Here is a 5,479-nt window from a genome sequence, read left to right as displayed (position 1 = left end):
CACCCTTCCTAGCTCATTCATTAAGAATCTTCACGAAGGTCATTTATCGATCGCTTACTTGACCAGATGAGAGAATCAGTTCAAGGGCTCTTAACAGGGTGTCACTTTCTTTTAATTTCCTAGCAAATTTTGAATATTCATTCCATTTAGTTTATAATATCACTACTTGATGAAGCAATCCTTTAATACAAGATATTTCATTTTGAATATGTATCTTTTTCCATTTTAGATCTTTTAGAATCCTTCAATCTTAACACCATTCTTTTCTTTCTTTCTTTCTTTCTTTTTTTATGTATCCTAACTATGCTTAGACTATGTAACTAGGATATCAGTGTCATTTCTTAGATTCGATCATTTGTGAACATCCCTTGCGTTCCTCTTTTATAACTTTTTAGAAACTCTCATGCCAAACAATGATATTAGCGATCCTTCAAGAAGACCCCTCCTATTTGTACCAATTGGGGTTTGAATCATCCCTTGATGTCTTCAACCTCAATTTGACAACACCTTGAGACAATCATTTTTTAAGGTTTCAAAGTGTTGAGAGCTCATTTTTTTAGAGTCTTGAGTTTAAGACTAAAAGTCTTCCTATTTCTGCAAGCAACATCCGTTCCTTAGTTGATATAAGACACACAATTGTCCAAATATTTTGACAAAGAAATAGTTCTTCCTAAAGTCAAAACCAAAAGAGTGGTTAGTAAAATATCTCAAGATACAATCTCAAGTGCACCTTACCCCTAGGACTGACATGACTTTGAAAGTAAACACGTGACTGAAAATAAACAGACAACTGAAAGCAAACACACTTGTAGAAAATAAACATAGTTGCAGAAATAAAACCTAACTAACTACAGAAATAAAATCTAAGTAAGTGCATAAATAAAATCTAACTATATATTTTTTTAATTTTTAATTTTTGGTTCTTTTAGGCCTCAAAATAATGTTTCAAAAATTGTCCATTTACTAGTAAGGGAAGAAATTCCCCCTGTAAGGAACTGAGCCTAAAAGTGTTTTCTCTGAGGATTTCCATGATCTAATAAGGACCAGTCCACAAGCATTGAAACTTGGTATGGTTGCCTGGCTTTTCTTTCGCCTTATCCCAAAGTATGACAAGGTCAAAAATCCTAAAGGATTTTATCGTGGCTCTCTTGTCAAAACATCTCTTCATGAAAACTTGATGTTTAGCCATGTGCTCTAGTGCAATTGTCCATTTCTTGTCCATCTCTAAAAGATTCATCAATTTGATTTGTATATTGTTAGCATTTTTAGCGTATCCACTCATGAACTTAAAAATAAGAATTTTGAGGTTGAGCAGGAATATTGGTTCTTGTCCATAGATAAGAAAGCATAGAGAAGTTCCCAAAGCATTTTTTACCATCACTCGGTCTGTCCATAGGGCATATTTTAGTTGCGTCTGCCAGTCTCTAGGGTTCTCCTTCAACAATCGCCATATTACTGTGATCAAGTTCTTGTTCATGGATTCTGCTACCCCATTTCCTTGTAGATAGTAATTCAAAGAGAATTTGATAATAACCTTATTCTCAAATGCCCATTAAGTCAAAAATATTGATGCGAAAGTGGATCTGTTATCGTACACAAGGGTGAATGGCATCCCAAATATAGTAACAATGTGTTCCTCCAAGAAATCTTTACCACCTTGGCAGTGCAATTTCTATAAGTTTCTTCTTCTATCCATCTCATAAAATAATCAATGGATGTAAGAATGTAGGTGTGTTTGATTGATGATGGTGGATTAACAGGACCAATGAAATCTAGCCCCCACTTTGTGAAAGGGCATACCTCATATACAGGTTGTAGCGGCATTACCAAGTGTCTTTCTATGTTAGCACTAGTTTGGTAGACATGACAAAAGCACATGTGCTCAAAAGTGTCCCTAGATAATGTGGGCCAAAAATAACCTGATCTCAAAATCATATGAGTTGTCACTTCCGCTGAACCATGCCCTGTACCATACTTGTCATGAAATTCTTCTAGGACTTCCTTTGCTTCTTCATGTGCTATGAATTTTAAGTATATCCCTTCATAGTTCCTTTTGTATAACTTGTTTTCTTGTAGCATATAGGATTCACACCTCATTTTAAGTCCTCTCCATTGTGAACTATTCATCTAATTGGGGCATCGATTCTGTAGGAGATAGTAAATAATATCCTGGTACTAGACATTTTTCACCACACCTTGGCCAATGTCAACTTGGGATACTATCATTTTCTTCTGATCTTCAATATTTATTCCTTTCTCAAACTCAAATTTCTTCTCATCGCCAATCTAGTTATCAACTATCATCCTTGACAATCCTTGACCTCTGACTAATTTCATAGGTTGGATCTCTAGGTTGAACACTTTAAGTATCACCATCCATTTACCTCACCTTTCACCGAGTTCATTTTTCATCAACAATGTCTTTACTACTGGGTCAGGTATGATAGCATACGCCTTACTCCTTAATATGTAATGGAAAACCTTCTTTACCACTTTAACCAAGGAAAAAGATTATTTTTCGAGGTTAGAATAATTCAACTCAGCATTTCTCAGTGAGCAACTCATAAAAGCAATAGGTCTTTCATCTTCCCTCCCCTTCTTCTGGGTCAAGATCTATGTGCACGAATGCTCTAAAGCGAAGGAATATATTTTAAAGGGAAGGTTTTAATTAGGGCTTACCAATACCAGGGCCATGGAAATGGCTACCTTAATATCCTCGAATAATTTCTTTACTTCAAGAACTCATTCCATTTTAGCTTCCTTCTTGAGCAAATTATTAAGAGGATGCACAATCTCTGCAAATCCACTTATGAATTTACGAACAAAATTTATCTTTCCAAAGAAAGACTTGAGTTCCTTCCAATTTTCGGGGGTGATAACTTCAAAATGGCTTTAACACTATCAAGATCAATGGAGATGCTAGCTTCAAAAATGACATGATCTAGGAGCTTTCTCTCAGTGACCCCAAATGAAAACTTCTTGGGATTGAGATATATGTCATATTTATGAAACCTATTAAACACATGTCTAAGATCAACAATGTGAGTAGTACAATCTTTTGAAAAGATAGTCAAGTCATCCATGTAGATAATTATACATCTATTATCAATCCCTTAAATGCTTCATCTACGGCCCGTTGAAATGTAGCCCTCACATTAATCAATCCAAATGGCATTCTCCTATAAGTGAAGGTCCCCAATTTGGTTGTAAAGGCGGTCTTTAATCTATCTTCCTCTTCTACCATTACCTGATTATAACCTGAATATCCATCCAAGAAAGACATCATTTTTGAACCATTCACAATTTGTAAGACTTCATCCATCGAGGGAAATGGATAATTGTCCTTCTGAGATGCCAAGTTCAAATTGTGAAATTCTACGAAAAGTCAAATCTCTTCGGTCTTCTTTTATATAGGAACTAAATTAGCCACCCATGTAGAGTGATGCATAGGGAAAATAATTTTCACATCCAGCAATTTCTTGACTTCCTTCATTATCAGAGGCTCAAGGATGGGATTGACGGGTCTTTGCCTTTGTTAGAAAGGTTTGGTGTCAAGTTTGAGTGGAATATCATGTGTAATGATTTGAGGATCATACGTCTTCAGATCTTTATAACTCTAGGCGATGACATCCTTATATTCTGAGAGCAATTTGAGCATGTCTTCCCTTTACTATAAATTGCATGCTTTCCCAATCCTTACCATATTGGGATCATCCTCTTTTCCTAAATTGTATGAATCGCATTCATTGGTCCCCTTTTCTTTAGTGGGTCTTTTATTAAATGTACACTCATCATGATCAAAGATGCACTCCAACTCAGTCATCCCCTTGGGAATAGTAAGAATTTCAAGTTCAAGATTCCATCTTCATCTTGAGTTGTGATATCCTCAGGCATGTCATCCAGGTTGTCATCTATTTCTTGTCCCTTAAAGTGGTCGCTGCACATAATAAACTCTAGTATATGTTGATCATCTTGAAAACCTTGGAATTTCATGATATTGTTAGGAATAGATGGAGCAACAACCAATTCAATCGAAAATCATTTCATCTTTGTTCCTTCAACTGGCTAGAATGCACTTGCTGAAATAGCGAGGGCATCGTCTACCATGTTTTGCCTCCTTGGAATAGACTTTATGTTCAAAGCTTCAAAATCATCTAATAGATTCCATACCATTTTCTTATAGGAAAGCAATCTCTTATCATTACAAGAATACAATGATTTTACTTGTTAGATAACCAATTGAGAATCTCCTTCGACGATGAGAGTTGTAACTCCTTTCTCAAGTGCAAAGAGAAGTCCTTGAATAAATGCTTCATATTCTACAACATTATCAGTACATCTAAATTGCAATCGATATGCTACGTAGAAAGATTTACCTTTTGGACCAACTAGCTCAATACCTGCACTAGCTCCTAATTTGCATTTGGAACCATCGAAGTGAAGCATCCAAATTGGGCTTTCCTTGGGTTTTCTAACCATATGCTTATTCATCCTCAATTTCTCTTTTACCTAAGCTTTAAAGGATTGTTTCTTAGGAACCCATTGTAATTTTTTGGGAGGCGGACTTGATGATTCTCCATTGTGAATTCCTGATAGAGGAGGTGTATGTTTTTCTTGTTTGTCTTGAATTTCCCCTATCAGTTCTTTAATTTCTTCTACTTTAAGCAGAGGACAAACGACCACTGAAGTCCATCTTTGGCCTTTTATGTACCATCTCCTCCTTATTACTTTGATCATTTTGGGTGGACAAGAAGAAAAACCTCTGCCATCTGAAGAGGTATCACTATACGATGCATTCAAATCTTTAGTTTCCCCTTCAATCTCTTCAACAACATTAGACGTATTTGTAGGACTTTGGTTTTTTGTGGGTTCATTTTGTGGGTCATCAACTTTCTTTACTTTGACCATTTGTGTTCATACCTTAGCAACTGCTTCTTGACATGATGAACATTTGAACTTTGAATGGTTGACTTTATGCAATTGACAATATCCTAGAAGGAGGAAAATATTAGGATCAACTTCTTCTCTTCGACATCATAAATTAGCCATCATATGGTTTATGAATTGTGTTATGACCTCATCTTTCGAGGCTGAAATCATGGAGTCCATATCTTGATCATTTGGTTTTCTGGTCAAAATTGTATCAAAAACCCTCACCTTGTAGGAGCCTAAGTATGTTTGTAAGAAGGCTACCTCATTAGGAGCATTGTTATCTATGATAATCTTTCTTAACTTTGGCTCTACATCAATTTTGATTTGATTGTTCAGACCTTTCCATGGTAACCAAAGTTGAGTGAAATCTATGGAAAACCATCCTCTTAGACACTTGGTCCATTCTCTACTGAGGAGTAACCCATATGAATCTGGGATATCAACCACATGTATATCAATGACGTCTTGAATTCGTGGATCAACTATTAATTGTATCCATGCATCCTTCAATACACCTATGACATTCACCTCTATTTTGTCCAACTGT

Source organism: Cupressus sempervirens, chromosome 11 (genome assembly GCF_028749045.1).
Source record: "Cupressus sempervirens isolate cs-2001-9-10 chromosome 11, ASM2874904v1, whole genome shotgun sequence".
Taxonomy (NCBI): Eukaryota; Viridiplantae; Streptophyta; class Pinopsida; order Cupressales; family Cupressaceae; genus Cupressus; species Cupressus sempervirens.
This window is presented reverse-complemented; position numbering follows the sequence as displayed.